Below are 15421 nucleotides of genomic sequence, written 5' to 3' on the forward strand. Positions count from 1 at the left end.
TCTGTATTAAAAATTTAGCAACATTCAATAATTCATGCCAGCTGGATGACAACACTTCTCAAAGGACCTGGGAAGGGAATCACTGTTCCAAAAGGGAAGGAGGGATGGATGGGCATTTGCTGGGGTTTGGGAAGTAGGGGGCAGTTTGACCTAATCCCCCTGAATCAGCCTTTATGTATTTATTTTTCCAATTTCTGATCATTTGTATTTTATTTTGGCAATGCATGTATACCACTTAATCAGAATCATCTTTAACCAGTGTGCAGTCAGCTTAACAAATATGACAGCGTTTTGTTTTGTCTTTTTAAAAAGCCTAACTATATAATCAGGACTGTCTTAAAATGCCTGCTAGGCACCAGAAGTTCAACAGAGAGAGGGTCCTGTCTGATCTCAGCTCAGAGGGAGTTCCACAGGATTGGGCCCATGCTCCTGAACCTGCTGAATATGAGCTGTGAAGGACCACACACACAGACTCCCCCTGAGGCCTCAGGGATCAGGCAGAGGTCTAAGAAATCAGGTGGTCCGTAAGGCATCCTGGACCCAAGTTGTTAAGGGCCTTGAAAATCAATGCAAATACTTTGGGTTGGACTCAGCTATACAGTCGCCATAGTGGGGGCCAACACAAAGAGTCCCACAAGCACCTCTGGGACTTTGTCTCCTCTTCTGCCCCACCCCAAAGTGGCTCAGGGGAGGGACCCAGGAGAGCACCCAGAACAGTGCAAGGGGGGTGGGGGAGAGATCATTCCATCAGGCGAGTGGAAATGCTTGCCCAATGCAGCAAGTGTAATAGTGTGACACGGAGTTCTGCTCTTCCCCTGGCAAGCTTTTAAGCTCAGGATAGTATTTCTCCATCAACTGTCTGGCCAGAGAGTTTTGCTCCAGCTGGAGCCTCCAGCCCAGGTGTGAGGGCAGTCCCACCTAGAGCTCATTCAACAACTCAAGGTTACTAAATAAAGAAATTGTCCAGTAGCACCTTGGAGACCAACTAAGTTTGTTCTGGGTATAAGCTTTCACATCTTCAGATACGCTGAAACAAAAGCCACCAGACCCTTAGTGGGAGTGTTGGGAGGGGAAGGTTTTTCTCAGGAAAACACCACCCCACCCTCCCACAGTATATAAGGGTCTGGCAAGTTCTGTTTCAGTGTATCTGAAGAAGTGTGCATGCACACGAAAGCTCATACCAATAACTAACTTAGTTGATCTCTAAGGTGCTACTGGACTATTTATTTTTATGTTTATTTTGACTGCGTCAGACCAACACGGTTACCTACCTGAATCTAGAATCAAGGTGACTAGTGCATGAATTGTTGTGGCCTGACTACCCCCCTCCAAGAACAGCCATCATTGCTGGTACACCAGCCATATCTAGTAAAAGGCACTCAGCCACTGAGGCTGCCGGAGCCTCCAGCAACAAAGCCACCCCAAACTACAAAGCTGCTCTTTCACATGGAGGCAACTGACCAACCTCCCAGACATGAGAACCACCACCCAGAGTGTCTCCATCTTCGCAGTCCAGCTTATTTATCCTCATCCTGTCCATTATTGTGCCAAGACAGTGGTCCAGGTCATGCACAGCCTCTCTTGACTCAGATGTCATGGAGAAGTATAGATGTGTGTCTTTGGCATACTGGTGGCACGTTGCCCCAAAACCTCTTAACACTGCACAACAACCATATCAAATACTGTAAAAGTATAAAACATGCCTAAGCCTGCAACTCTTTGCCCAGTTTCCTGGCAGTCTGCCACAGTGAACTTTGTGGGACTTACTTCTGAGCTGACATGTATAAGATGAACAACAAAGAGTCTTAAGGCACTTGAAAAACAAAAAGATGTATTATGGTGTAAGCTTTGGTGGATTACAGCACACTTCATCAAATGCAGGGACTGTTGTGCTGGTTATCTTTTTGCGGGGGTTGCAAACAATGAGGTCAGATGAAAATAATATGTAGTATAGATAGCGATAATTGCATAATGCTGTATTTCACAAAAAAAGATGATGGTAATACAGACGTCCTGGCATTTATAAGCCAATCAACACATACAATGTGCCAAAGACCCTTTCTGTGTACACACAGCTTTGTGTTATATCATAACTATGGAAGTCTTGAAACACAAAAAGTAGTAAGCAAGACAGGAGTACCTCTAGGCATGTGCAGAATACCCTTTTCACACCACAACACTGAGGAACTGCTCTAGGGCAGAGGATATAAGCTGAAGTCTCAGCACCCCTCGTTTCCGGAATTAAGTGTTCTTTTGCATTTGGGTCAGAATCAGATTCTTAACAAGGCCTGGTCTTGGGGTGTAGAAGAATTTTTTTACGTGTGGATAAACATACCAAAGCCCTTAATTGAGATGGCTTTAATTCCAGGGCAATGAATGGGACTTAATAATTCATGCTGGGGGGTCGACTTACAATGCAGGCGCCGCTCTGGCAGTTATGAGAAATCCAACTTTTGCAAATGCATCCTCTTGGCAACACTATCCTTCCCCATTAAGCTTATCACTTGCAATGTAATGTTGCCAGGATGGAGGCAACCGTTGAATCCAGGACATTTAAAAAATGGATCTTGCTTGACTTCAGATGATTTTTACAGAAGAGACCTCCAAAACCTCGGTCAAATCACAGATCATATCCATTTCCACAGACTGAACTGTAAAATCTAGACATAAAGTTTTTTCTGACATGGGCATTGCACAAAACCATGATTCCAAGTCACAGAGCCTCAAGGATTGCGAAAAGGCAATCACAGTGAACAAACCCAGGAAGTCAATAGCTAAGAAAAGTCTACGGACTCAAAAGCAATCTCCAGTAAACCCTGGTGATGATCAATGGTGTGTTGTCGTAAGGAAGGATAAACAAGAAAAATCAAACAGTATTCAGGTTAAGAAGTCTCTCTCCGAGATAATAAAGGAAAGGAAAGCATCATAGAATTAATTTCTGTCAGTTTCATATTTCTTTCTTTTTTTAAAAAAAAAAATCATTTGCTTTTTTGTTGATACACTGAGAGAGAGAAAAGGAAGAAAACCAAAAATACAAATGAAAATAATAACACAATACTTTTGAACACAAACTTATTTACAGAACAATAAAGCAAGATTTACCCTAGAGTCTGTCAAGACTGGCCCGTACGGGCAGGGGTACCTTTACCTTTACCTTTAAAGCAAGATTTGGTCTTTGAACTATAGACCCAACCTCCCGTCTATTCCTTACTTCAATTATATATTACTTGTTGCCAGTACACACGTCTCTCATAATTTAACTAATCGTTCATTTGTCTTAGGTGTCATGTCTTTTTTAAAGCTACTACTGAAATTACTGGAATGTCAGTTTCATACAGTATTTCACTTTACAAGGTTGCCTTAATCCACCAGGCAGCAGCACAGCTGTGCATACACCGTCACCGGAAGGAAGGAAGGATCCAAGAGCCTTTTGCTGGGGTCTCAAGAGGGCCCCGTGTGGAATCAGGACCCGCTCCTGGGATCCACGCGTTGCATCACAGCCTGGCTGCCACAGAGCACCAGATCCAGGAAGGTTGCAGTTCAGTCAGCGGAGGCAGATGTGATCTGTGATGCGCTGGCCCTTTGGGGGAGATCTCCTGTGAAAATCACGCAAACCCAAGACGATCCATTTTCTATATCCAGCGTCCCCTTATGCTATGCCCCCGCAGCAGGGTCGCCCCGGACTGCAGCCTGAGAGCCGTTCCAGCGGGAGAGGACTACACTTCCCAGCATGCCTTGCACAGAGCGCCTTCGGCCCGCCGGCTATTCCTGCGGAGGTTAGCGGCATGGACAGACTACACTACCCAGCATGCCTCGGGAGGGAGGCATTTCCGGCAACCTCCCATCGGCATCTGTGTGGAAACCAGCCACTGGGAGGACTATGTTACCCAGCATGCACCGCTGGAAGAAGGGCTGAAGAACAAGCACGGAGCGCGCAAATGTATGCTGGGAACTGTAGTCGCTCGGCGTGACATCTTCTCTGGAACCTAGCGGCGTTCGACTTATACTTTTTTCAAAACTGTTACCAAAAATAGGTATTTGATACGGACCCCCGAGGTCCTCTAGCCCAACCCCCTGCAATGCAGGAATCTCAGCTACAGCACCCGGGACACAGGGCCACCCGACATCTGCTTAGAAACCTCCGAGGAAGGCGAGGCCACCGCCTCCCGAGGGAGTCTCTTCCACTGCCAAACAGCTCTGACTGTCCGAAAGGTCTTCCGGATGTTTCGTCAAAATATTGCTTGTAACGTGAAGCCATTGTTTGAGTTCTCCCCTCCAGAGCAGGAGAAAACAACCCCAACGCCAAGTCAGCCTCCCCTGCCCATCTTCCAGCTTGTCCATCTCCTCCGTGAAGTGTGGTGCCCAGAACTGGACCCTGTATTCCAGGTGTCTTCTGACCAAGGCAGAAGATGTGGGACTATTACTGTACTTCCCGTGATCTGCGTTAGATAGTGGGAATGACGCCACACTGACTCCAAACTGCAGCCCCGCGGTGAGTGGATCGTCTGGGCCTTGGCAGTGGCGTCATCTACCGGCAGCTGTTGGTATGCCTGAGCAAGGTCGAGTTTGGCAAAAACCTTGCCCTCTCCCAGTGAGTGTAGTAAGTGTTGGATGACAGGGACGGGGTGCGCATGCTGTTGGAGCGCCTTGTTTATCGTGCACTTATAGTCAGCACAGATGCGCACTGCTCCGTCAGGCTTGATGGGCGTCACGATGGGAGTCTCCCACGTAGTTTTGTCTATGGGTTCCAGGACCCCCTGTGTGATCAGCTTGTCTAGTTGTTCATCCACCTTAGGCTTGAGTGCAAATGGTACGCGTCGAGGCTTGACTCTGATGGGTTTGATTAGCGGATCAAGGTTAAAGGAGATGGGCGTTCCCACGTACTGTCCCAAGGTTCCATCGAACTCTTCCGAAAACTCTGTGATGATGGCGTCTATTTCTGACTGTGAAACACTGTGGATGCCTGTAATTTCCAACCCCAGGGATGCAAACCAGTCCAGTCCCAGCAAGCTGGGCCGGTTTCCATCGACCACGACTAACTTCAGCGGTCCCGAAAATTCCATAAAGGTCACTTTGAACTTGCCCACACCTACAACCGGAATGTTATTACCCTGATAATCCCTCAAATGCAGGTAGGTGGAGTCCAGTTGTTTCTTAGATAATTTGGGAATCAACCTTTTGATGCTACTCCAAGAGACGATGGACATGGCAGAGCCCCTGTCAACTTCCATGTCACATGGTTTGCCCTCAGTAGTCACGGTGACATAAATTTTCCTGTGTTCCGACCCGTCAGCCTGGCCAACTGTCAGCTCGGCTGAGCGACGGCAGTTGGTGACAGCGTGGCAGTCCTTGTTAGCATACCTTGCCGATGCCTTCTTGTTTCCCAGTGCTGGTAGAGTATCTGCTGGCGCAGACGAGCAACAAACCCTCGCCATGTTTTCCCGGTGCCGGTTGAATGGTGAGGGATGGACGCTAGCTTCGGCGATATCTCAGCTCTTGAGTGTTCAGCTCAGCAGTTCAGCTCTGGCTGTGTCTTCTTTCATCTGATCCCACCTTCATCGCCAGTGTTAAATAGTGGGAATGATGGACGAAGGACACAGCTCTGTTAGATTCACAGCTCTTTATTGCAGCTGTTAGAACTGCTCCTGGAGTCAGACTCGCTGCAGCCTAGCTGGCTGCTTTATATAATACTAAGTAACTTGTAAGAGTAACAACTCCCAACTAGCTAACCAATAAGTGAGCAACAGTTCTCAATCCTTCATTTGCATACTGGTGGTCCTGAGTGAGAACTGCAGCTAATCTTAATACAGTGGTTTTAAATGCCGAAGCATTTAAGATTACAGTGGTACCTCGGGTTACATACGCTTCAGGTTACAGACTCCGCTAACCCAGAAATAGTACCTTGGGTTAAGAACTTTGCTTCAGGATGAGAACAGAAATTGTGCTCCGGTGGCGCGGCAGCAGTGGGAGGCCCCATTAGCTAAAGTGGTGCTTCAGGTTAAGAACAGTTTCAGGTTAAGAACAGACCTCTGGAACGAATTAAGTACTTAACCCGAGGTACCAAACAATCTGGACACTATATTTCTGGTTTCTGTTGAGGCAGCCTAGATTAGCAATAGCTTTTTCTTCTTCTTTTTTTGCTGCTGCATCACACTGTTGACTCATGTTCAGATTGTGGTCCTCTGTCCTTTTCGCATGTACTGCTAGGTGTCCCTCACCTTATATATGTGCAGCTGGCTCTTCCTGCCCAAGCACAGAACCTGACATCTACACCCACTGAAATTCATTTTGTTAGCTTGGGCCCAGTACTCCAGTCTGTCATCCACGCTTGTCTTGATGGTGTGGTGGTTGTTCTTTTATTGGCCTTTACAAAAAGCCTAAAAGGGGATAGTAATTGTTTTCCTTCTAGAGATAGTTTCTGATGGTTACAAGCACTGCTTGGGATGTATGTGTTGCAGATTGGGGTCTGCTTCCCCCTCAGCCACAGAAATCATTTTAGCTTCTTAAGGAAGAAGCAGAGGAAGACAGAATTATTCATAGAAGCAAAACTAACTTAAAAACATGACTTCTTGTAGAAGGGATAGTGGTGATACATTGTAATAGGTAGCATAAATGTCATTTACAGTGAATATAACCCTGTGCACAGACCAAATTGATAAATAATGCTTTGTACATTAACTTTTTGCTGCCATTTTTGTGGATTTTTTTTGTGCTGCTGAAAATTTAACAAATATCATTTAATCTGAAAAACCCTAAACTTTAATTTTTCCTTCTTCTTTTGCAAAGAACTTCCATCTGAAATTGTGCAGAAGGCATATTGCCTGACTGAGCCAGTTCAGTTCCGCCCTCTCCCCCCCTTTCTATTTTTACAAATTTATTTATTTGGTTTTTCAAATTAAAATTTTACAGAAATATATCAAACATAAATAATAAAAACAAGATTCCTAGGAATCTTTTGGACTTCCACCCTCCCCTTTGTGGGTCCTATTATTAATCAAATAAAATCTTTCTTACGGTCATAGACCAGCACAAGTAGGGTGGGGTACAATCATTTAAAATCTGTAAAACGTTTTGGAAAGCTAAAATTATTAAAACAGAAGGTATATATAAAAAACTATAAGAAGCTAAAAGAATCTAAAAGAAGGGTTAGGAGCATTAAACGGATGGGGAAGAGCATAAAAGGTTAGTATATAAAAGGCTATGGCTATCGATTTACAAAGCACGCCAATATGAGTGTTCATTAAATCTAGTTTGTGGCGCAGGTCATGATCCGACAAATTTTGAGCACTGCTATGCAGAACCTGGCAACTTGTATGTTGTAGCAGGGTTGGTATCTGAAAGCAGCAGGGAGGTATAGAATTGCCCTGTGCACCCTTGGTCCTTATGGGGAGATGAGTGGGTAGATGAGGCTAATACGAATGTCTCTGTAATACAGGCACTGGAGAAGCACATGCTCTATTGTTTCTGTTTGTCCAGAATCACAGCAGCATTGTCTCTCTTCCTATATCAACCTTCAATGACAGCCGAGGGGAAGGTGTGACATCGTGCCAGGGTAAAGGCCCTCCGATGCTTAGGACTTCAAGTTTAGCTAGATATGCCATGAGGGAGGCAGAGTACCTGATAGATTCATTGGCAATAAAAGTTGGGGTCCTGGCTAAATCCAGTTGGCGCTCTGTGTCTGCTACATGTTGTTTAATGAGTGCTTTGGCCTGATCATATCCCATGCTGAGTAGGAGACCTGGAGAGAAGCCCAGGGATGAGTTTTTAGTTGCCACTGCCTGTTTCCATGTGGATTGAAAATCATCACTCATAGTTAGTGGGATAAGGCCAAGGGGAAATAGAGATAGTCTGAGCCAGTAGTTGAGTATAGTCACCCACACTCTAGCCTCCACTTTTGTGAAGTCTGTCTAGTCTCAGAGTGGCATTTGTCAGGAGTGCATGCAGGAGCCAGGCCCTGTGACCAGTAGGACTTCGCAGGACTGGGGTCTTCCTAAGTTTGTTCTGAGGAGACAAGGTGCGGCCACACAGGTGAGACTCACAGCACCTGGTGGCAAGAGCTGGGAAGGGATATAAGGTCAGCATTTCCCTTTGGCTCTTTGCCACAGCAACACAGTTCCTGCCTTGCTGCGTTTGGCTCCTTGACTCCTTGCTTCTTGATCCTCGGACCCTTGACTTCATGACTCCTTGCTTCTTGATCCTCGGACCCTTGACTTCATGACTCCTTGCTTCTTGATCCTCGGACCCTTGACTTCGTGACTCCTTGCTTCCTGACCCTCGGACCCTTGACTTCTAGACTCTGGCTCTCTGACCCTCGGACTCTTGGCTTCCTGACTTCTGGCTTCTGGGCTCTCGTTCCTGCTCCCACCCTGCCATCTCGCCCCTGGTCTCGACGTCCTCAGCCGGGACTTTGACTCGGACCGTGACAGCATTAGAGACACATTTTGGGACTTGGAGGACTGATCTTAGAAATTTGGATTGTACAAGTTCTAGTGGTGCAAAATTGGAGAGGGGGCCCAGCTGGGCACCATAGAGAAGTTGTGCTATTGGCTTGGCTTCAAATAATTTGAGTGCTGCAGGTATATAATGGCCACCTCTTGTTTTAAGAAATTAAAGGATTGCAGATGAGCTCCTCTGAGCAATATCAGCAACATAATCCCCATGAGCTTTCCTACTGCCGGCAGAATGAAAAACTACCCCCAGATATTTGAAACAGTAGACCCGCTCAATCTTATGAAACACTGTGAAAAGCATGGCCTCCATGGGGCTGTCCCTGAATAAGTTTGGCCCAACTCATAGTCGCGGACATGCCTTAGACCTGGTGTTCACCTCTATGGATGTGGGTGATCTGACACTAAGTAAAAGCAAAACAAGTGCCATGGTCGGATCACTTCCTGGTGCAACTGGACTTCTCTACAACCTTCCCCTCTGCAGGGAGGTGGGACCAATTCGGATGGTCCACCCCCGCCACTTAATGGATCCAAATAGTTTCCAGAGAGTGATGGAGATGTTTTATCCCATGTTGATGATTTTGCAAAGTTTTTTGCAGATAGTTGCTCAGATTAGGAAGAAGGTAGACTCCACCGTGGGAGCAGGGCCCAGGCAGGAGAGTGCTAGAGTTCTGTCTAGTCAAGTTGCATGGGATCAATTCCAATCTGTTACCTCCGAGGATGTGGACAGGCTGCTTGAACAAGTGAAACCGACCACCTGTCTCCTGGATCCTTGCGATCCTGGCTAATAAAAGTTAGCTGGGAAGGGCTGGGTGATGGGCTCTGCGGGATGGTGAATGTTTCCATCTGTGTCCTGCTGCATGACATCACCCTGTATTTCGCTGGTAAACATTGCGTCCATAGCCTCATAAAACTTTCCCAAGTCCTGGAAGGCATCGTTTTCAGCTCACCCATTCCCTGGCACCCCCCTCTAAATGAGCAACCACAAAGGCAACCCTCTCCTCGTCATTTTCAAACTCCCTCCTTTGCAAGTCCAGGGCGTATTTGATCTCAGTCTTAAAGGCAAGGTATTCCTGAGGGTTCCCACTAAATTTGCTCACCAGCGACAGTACCTATCTCCCCACCAGAGTGGCCCTGATTTGCTGGTCCTGCGCTCTGCATTCCTCCAGACTGGCTCCGAGCCCTTCCAGGTCTGTGTTTCTCTGCCTCAGGGCTGCTACTTGGTGCGCAATTTCTTCATCCATCGTGCTGCTCTGCACTGCTACACGCAAGCAACCACAGTGACTCCTGGAATACTGTCAGGTTTGCAGGTGGTTGCTTGCGAGTAAACAGCCAGGACTCCAACCTGTCTTTTACAGGTTTTATTTAGAGCAAACTATGTACAGTGCAGGAACCCAAAGTTCATATCTGTCTCAGTCACTTGCACATTCCGGGAGTGCCCCTTTCCGGTTCCCCCCCAACATAAGAACTTGGCCACCCCAAATCTCCGCCTCTCCTCCTTCCGTTTCACCCCTCTGCGAAAACTGGGTGACTGAAGCGGCATTTCTGTTTCCTGACCAGCCTGGCTAAGCAAAGCGCTTGGGCTCACAGTAGCATTGTACTATGAGGCTGCTTGTTTGGTATGGATTAGGGACTGGATAAAACTGGAAAAGCAAGAAGCATTGGTTTTGGAAGGCCATGACAACAGATTGGGATGGCACACATACTTATGGTATGGGAAAGGACAAGTACATAAAAGTTTTTACAATCATATAATTAGGAAATCATTAATGAGAGTTTGGGAGAGATACAAATAGACCAGAAGACCCCTTGGTGGCTTTCACCACTTGAAGCTTTATTGCTCAAGCCACTTGGTAAAAAAGGAAAATGGCTTACATATAGGGATTTGCTAAAGGATCAAGAAGGAAAATGGAAATTAAAAGAGTATGAGGAAATAAAAGACTATTTTCAGAGTTGGCTACATTACAGGCAACTACACGAGATATATAAAGAAGTCAAGAAGTCAAGAAAGGATTTATTTACACTACTTCTAGATTTCAAAAGGAAGTCATAGAAGGGAAAGTGAAGTTGCTGAAGGGTGCATATAGTATTTTGCTAGAATGGGAAACAAAAGATGAAAAGGTGAAATCAGTCATGATTAAATGGGCACAAGATATAGATCATAACATACTATTTGAGGACTGGGAAAAATAGTGGAAAACAGATTTAAAACCTACAGATTGCTCTCTTTTGAAAGAAAATTATATGAAAATGATGTATAGATGGTATATAACACCAGTACAGATTGCAAGAATGAATAAAACTGGGTCAAATGCATGTTGGAAATGCAAAGGAAAAGACGGGACTTTTTACCATATGTGGTGGGAATGTAGAGAAATTTGGGAAATAATATATAATGAGTTGAAGAAAATGTTTAAACTAACATTTGTAAAAAAACAAACAGAAGCATTCTCATTAGGAAAAGACCTGCTGAGGAAATGAAAGAACTTATTTATGTATGTGACAACGGCGGGAAGAGTCTTGATAACACAAGGATGGAAGAATGAGGAAGAGTGGCAAGGGAAATTGATGGACTATGCGGAACTGGCGAAACTGAAATAAACTGCGAGACAAGGACAACTGTAGCTTTAAAGAAGAATGGGAACTTTTTACAAATTACTTAAAACAACAACAAAATTAATTGGACTCCTTGGCAGGTTTTGAATAAACATACACAAATTTATTATTGTTAGCATAATAGATAATTTAAGGATCTTTGCAATTTCTAATGGACATTGATTTCCAGGGGTCTCCTCTGAGTAGGACATAGTTGGCTACAACCCATAGTGCTGTACAGCAAGATAAAGGCAAAAGTGGCATCTTAGCTTCAGGCTTACACTCCAGTGATACTGTATAGAGCAGCCTTCCTGGTTCTTTTGGTTGTTAAGGACCCAATTATGGAAACAGCCATGGCAGATGACCACAGGCGGGAAAGAAATAGCTCGTTTCCTGCCTGTTACAAAGGTTAATGGAAGTATGGTACATGCCACCATAACCAACCCACTCTGGGGAGCCCTTGGGGCAATTTCTGAGCCTCAGAAAAGGGGAGAGGGGTGTGGGTGACTCCTGGATACCCAGTCCTATATTTACTGACTTTGCAAGTCATGAAATAGCCACAGGAAGCTAAGGCTGGGCCTATGACCTCTCAGGGCTGTGCAGCAGAAGTTCACTCTGGCAGCACAAAGGAAACTTCTCATAGCCAAAAGGCAAAAGTTAAAATATGCAGCTCCTTGAAAAGCAGACTGGTAGATTTTCTGCCACATGGTATTGAAAAGAGTAGTAAATCCAAGATCCTATTGTGACTAATTGCTGCCCGTGAGAGTCATTGTGCTTGTTATGTACTGAAGTTCTCACCCTGGGCCAGCAGGGGGATACTGTAGATAGTTATGCAAATGAAGGATCGAAAGTGATGTTCAGTGATTGGATAGTTTTAGAAAGTTGCTACAGTAACGTTGTACTGGAGCTCTATATAAGCAGGTTGACTGAGCTCTTCAGTTCAGTTCAGTTCTGGCCTCTGAATAAACAAAAGCTGTTTGAAGAATCGCTGTGTCGTCTGATATGTTCACCCACGACTTAACACTGGCAACGAGGATTGGATTGATGGACATCAGAGCACAGCCAGATGCGGCCACCCTCTGAACTGAGCTGAATCACTGAGTTGAATCACTGAGCGAAATCACTGGACAGAACCAATTCAGAGCTGACTGTTCTGGCTAGAGCACGGTGTTCCATCCATCGCCCTTCACGCCAACATCGGAATCATGGCTTCACTTGTGCCTCTACCGCCGTTTGCGCCAGCCTCTGAATCATGGGACTCCTACCTCGCTCGGTTCGACTGCTACCTCCAAGCCAATGAGCTGACAGCAGTATCAAAGGAACGGAAGCGGGGCCTATTCCTCAGCCTCTGTGGGCCTGAGGTGTTTGAGACGGCCCGAGCATTGGTTGCGCCTGAAGCACTCCAGGCAACACCATGGGACACGATCCAAGAGAAGCTCCGCAACCACTACACGCCAAAGCTGTCCAAGATTGCTGCCCGCCATGCTTTTTACCACCGTAACCAGGCAGAGGGGGAGTCAATCAACAACTACATCACCGCCCTCAGACAGGCTGCAATGCACTTCGAGTTCCGAGACTTAGACGATGCCCTGATGGATCAAATCGTCTGCGGGGTCCGGGACATCCATCTGCAACGGCGTCTCCTCGCCAAGCCAGACCTCACGCTGCAGAAAGCCAATGAGGAGGCTGTGGCCTCGGAAGCTGCTGAACGCTCCACCCAGGAGATCTGCAAGGCCAGCAGCCCGCGTCTTGCTAGGAAGTCAGTTCCAGTGCATCACAAAGAGGCCAGCAGTGATGGGGCATCCTCCAGTGAAGACAATGACGTGCACCAGACAAAGCGGGAGCGCAGGAAGTGCTTCCACTACAGGTGCTAAGGCCAGGGTTGCAGGGTAGCATAAGGGCAGAGAAGAAGAACCACTGCAGTTGTCAACACCGGGGTGTTCTCTTTAGGGTGTGTGACACACCTGTGTTTATTAGTACCAAGCCAGGGTCCTTTTAACTACTTTTATGCAGCAACAAGACCAGTTCACATAGACATGAACAGGTTTTCACTTATACCAACACAAAACTGTTTAAGCAAAAACAGCAGTCTACATTTGGCAGAAACAGGTTTATTCTGTACAAAAGTTTGAAGACTTCAAATCAAGACCCAGAGGAGGGTTATATATATATGTAGCATATATATATGTAGCAGCGTAGATCTGCACTGAATTCTTACAAACCTTTACTTAAAGCCTGTCCTGAGCATTCACAATTATCAACGACTTGGATGATGGTCTCAAGGGCATCCTGATCAAATTTGCAGATGACACCAAACTGGGAGGGGTGGCTAACACCCCAGAAGACAGGATCACACTTCAAAACGACCTTGACAGATTAGAGAACTGGGCCAAAACAAACAAGATGAATTTTAACAGCAAGAAATGTAAAGTATTGCACTTGGGCAAAAAAAATGAGAGGCACAAATACAAGATGGGTGACACCTGGCTTGAGAGCAGTACATGTGAAAAGGATCTAGGAGTCTTGGTTGACCACAAACTTGAAATGAGCCAACAGTGTGACGCGGCAGCTAAAAAAGCTAATGCAATTCTGGGTTGCATCAATAGGAGTATAGCATCTAGATCAAGGGAAGTAATAGTGCCACTGTATTCTGCTCTGGTCAGACCTCACCTGGAGTACTGTGTCCAGTTCTGGGCACCACAGTTCAAGAAGGACACTGACAAACTGGAACGTGTCCAGAGGAGGGCAACCAAAATGGTCAAAGGTCTGGAAACGATGCCTTATGAGGAACGGCTAAGGGAGCTGGGCATGTTTAGCCTGGAGAAGAGGAGGTTAAGGGGTGATATGATAGCCATGTTCAAATATATAAAAGGATGTCACATAGAGGAGGGAGAAAGGTTGTTTTCTGCTGCTCCAGAGAAGCGGACACGGAGCAATGGATACAAACTACAAGAAAGAAGATTCCACCTAAACATTAGGAAGAACTTCCTGACAGTAAGAGCTGTTCGACAGTGGAATTTGCTGCCAAGAAGTGTGGTGGAGTCTCCTTCTTTGGAGGTCTTTAAGCAGAGGCTTGACAACCATATGTCAGGAGTGCTCTGATGGTGTTTCCTGCTTGGCAGGGGGTTGGACTCGATGACCCTTGTGGTCTCTTCCAACTCTATGATTCTATGATTCTATGATTCAATTGCTGAGGAATCAGAAACCATGTAGATTAAAGAAAATCTCAAAAAAAGAATAGATTATTCATAGCTCCTGAATGACAAAATAGACCCATCTGACAAGCTCAGAAAGTTGCAAGCATGATTCATACGTACCAATGAACAAGATGATGAAGAAAAAGAACACAATCTCCCAAGGTTCAGCCTTGGGTAGTCCCTCAAGCTTGAGCCACAGCTTGCTACCAAGAGCATAGAGTTCATTCTGAAATTCCTTGGTAGACATCCTGCTTGGGTTAACCCACATTTTGTAACACTGGGGGACAGGACGGGGGGGAGGGAGTACAAAAGAGAGAATTTGTCAGTTTCTACTGTTAACTTTCATAAACTGAACACCAAGAAGGAACTGCCTGTTCTGTGGTGCTAACTAAATTGAAATCACTAGCAAAACAAGTGTAGCAGGGCTCTGCCCTTGATTTTCTAGTCATGTGCACAGCAGTTCAGAAGGAGGCTTATTAGACACATCCAAACAGAATGTACATTCAAGACAATCAGAAATTGATTTCCCTAATTCTGACTCTCATTGTTTCAGAGGTTACAGCAATAATCTTGCTCTTCTTCCTGAAAAATTACTTCCTCCATCAAAATATTTGCCCATGTCAGGTATTTATTTAAAATATGTATAGCCCATCTTTGCACGGGGCAGACTACAAGTGTGTGTGTGTGTGTGTGTAAGTAAGTAAGTAAATAAGCCTTTTGCACAGACTTGTCCATAACTATTTTGTCCATAATAATTATCAAAGTTTATAGCAAAGTTTTTCTTGATCTTCCATCAAAGAAGAAACGGCTTACGTCTCTACTCCTTTCACCTTCAGAAGAAAGTGCCTGGGTTCCACATCAAGGGCCTAATGCTGCAACATTCCATATTCCACTTTGTCATGTCATGTGTTCTAAAACGTCAGGGGTCAGAAAACTTTTTCAGCAGGGGGCCGGCCCACTGTCCCTCAGACCTTGGGGGGGGGGCGGACTATATGGGGGGGGGGGGAATGAACAAATTCCTATGCTCCACAAATAACCCAGAGTTGCATTTTAAATAAAAGCACACATTCTATGCATATAAAAACATGCTGATTCCCAGACCATCCGCGGGCCAGACTGTTAAGGCAATTGGGCCGCATCCGGCCCCCGGGCCTTAGTTTGCCTACCCATGTACAGTGGTAC

General features: G+C 45.7%; 1 long non-coding RNA gene across 1 annotated transcript in view; it reads right to left on the reverse strand.

Annotated features, from left to right (window-relative positions):
* Positions 1-15421, reverse strand: part of LOC310661412 — a 60086-nt gene that overhangs the window by 23405 nt on the left and 21260 nt on the right. The window lies entirely within an intron of this gene.

Source organism: Podarcis tiliguerta (assembly GCF_965153285.1).
Source record: "Podarcis tiliguerta genome assembly, chromosome: 13".
In the NCBI taxonomy this organism is placed as follows: domain Eukaryota; kingdom Metazoa; phylum Chordata; class Lepidosauria; order Squamata; family Lacertidae; genus Podarcis; species Podarcis tiliguerta.